Source organism: Oryzias latipes, chromosome 3, assembly GCF_002234675.1.
Source record: "Oryzias latipes chromosome 3, ASM223467v1".
Classification (NCBI taxonomy): Eukaryota; Metazoa; Chordata; class Actinopteri; order Beloniformes; family Adrianichthyidae; genus Oryzias; species Oryzias latipes.
The window spans coordinates 8,642,753-8,644,995 of NC_019861.2; positions in this window are offsets into that span (position 1 = coordinate 8,642,753).

Here is a 2,243-nt window from a genome sequence, read left to right on the forward strand (position 1 = left end):
GCTTTCTGCTCTGATCTGCTGGCTCAGCAGAAAAAAAAGAAGGGACACACTTCACAGCACAATATATGTATCTCCCTTTGCAACCCTGTAAAACCACTGGTATCATATTTGATACATACATTTCTGAGACTCATATCTCATTAGTATGATCCAAACTTTCACCAACCCAATAGATGTAACTTTGGTCCACGTTTTCTGCCCTGTAGTTCCTTATCATTCCACTAGAGGCAGTAGAAGGGATTTTTCTGCTCTACTTTTAAAAATGGCTGCTTCCATGAACTCTTAATAGGCTACGTCCAAATTGCCAACCTAACCCCTAATTACTAAAAAAACTATAAGGTGTGACACTATAGAGTGTCCTGAATTTTAAAAGCAATTCGCACACCATGCTCACTACCTTTTTGTGCCAAAAATTGTTCTGACGCAACGCATTGTGGTCTATATCCGCCAATCTAGTGAGCATCGATGCACACTGGTTTTTTGCAGAGACTTCTGCACTCGATTTGGGAATTGTAGATTTTAATAGCAATACAAAATGGTGAACGCACTGGTGCACCATATAGGGGTTAAGGTGGAAATTCGGACACAGTGTTGGCGGGAAAAGTTTTGCTAGTTTTCTAAACTTTATAGTGATGAAAGCTCATATTTTGTTTTTCATTTTTTACATGACTACCTGCTGTATTGAAAGAATGCAAATTTGTTAATAATTAATTCTTTATCAACCCAAAGATACATAGGCCAGAGGTGCTGTGCTAACTTGTTGCATACGCAAAGTTGGATGCCATGTTGGATGGGTCAAGATGTTGGTCTACATGTTGGATGGGTCAAGATGTTGGTCTACTGCTAAGCCACGATTGCATAAACAGAGCTGGAAAAACAAGAACCTGACTTTTCACAAGTAAATTAATTCCTGTCAGCTAATGAAGGAGAACTAATAGAAAACATTTTAGAAAGGTCTGAGTTTGCTTCCTCAAAATAGTGAATGTTTAGGCTGATCTTGTAGTCTATTCAGTTTATGGTAGCTTTAGACTTAGCACTATTTTCACATTTTCTGTAACGACCACCAATGTTTTTTTGTTTTATGTAGGAAGATTATGGTATTTGTATGTGTGTTTGACCTCAAATCATCAGACCACACGACCCCCTGGGTTTAAGCATCTTATGGAGTAATTAAGCGGAGGAAAAGAAACTAACCAGGAATTCCTCAGAAGCGGCTAGCAAAGAGAGAAGAGCCCAGCGCCAAATCCCCGTCCGGTGTGTGGAAACAGACGGAAAATTGCCTGCCTGGTGTCACGCGGGCGACTGGTTCCTTCTGATGGAGGCCAGGATCCACTTGTGCTTTTGTCTCACTGCGGTGCCTCACAACCAGCTCAGGTTGCCGCGCTTTTTAAGGCGCATGCCCTCCAGACCTCGCCACAGCGTCCGCAGTGATGTTGGCTACCCACCCCACCGTTTATAAACACAAAGAGTCTAACGGTTTGCGTAAATTTTAGTCTGTGTAGATTTGAATAAAATCACAACCCTTTATCAGGTATGTATTGCACTTCCTATACAATGACGTATTTATTTATAGAACATTTAAAAATGTTGTTCACCTGTTGTACCTCATCCAAAAATATTGATACCATGGCCTGGGTCTTCTTTTTGTGATTATCACGAATCTTTGCGTTTTTAAAATCTCAGCAAAATTAAACATTTTATGGTTGTTTTACTGTCTTTGTTGAGCTGAATCTCATCGTTTGCAGACCTGTCCAATATGGCGTCGCTCTTTACGCATCTTGGACAACGGTAACAGGCTAGCGTAGCGTCTATAGCTATACAACTCATTAGTTACACCATGTTAAAAATGTCTGGATCACTTTTAAAACAGTGGCATTACGATCTGTCTTCACCTGGATATTCAAGTCCATAGTTTTGCATCTTAAACTGACATTGCTGTGAACAAAAAAATCCAAATCACCCAAAGTATCATAATGAATACTACCTTGATATTTGGCATAATCTGCCAAAGTAGGTGTTTAAGAAATCAAAAGAAATTAGAATTATCCTGAGAGGGGAGAATGTTGGTGCCATTTACTTAAAAAACAGGCAAATAGTGCCACCATCAGGCTATCTTACACTTAATGCAGCTGAAAATAAATCATTTATTTACAGATTGACTTCATCTTTAGGAAGTTAAAACTTCTTTTTAAAGTAAATTCAAAAATATTTCCTGGGGGAGAAAAAACAAAACCCACACAATG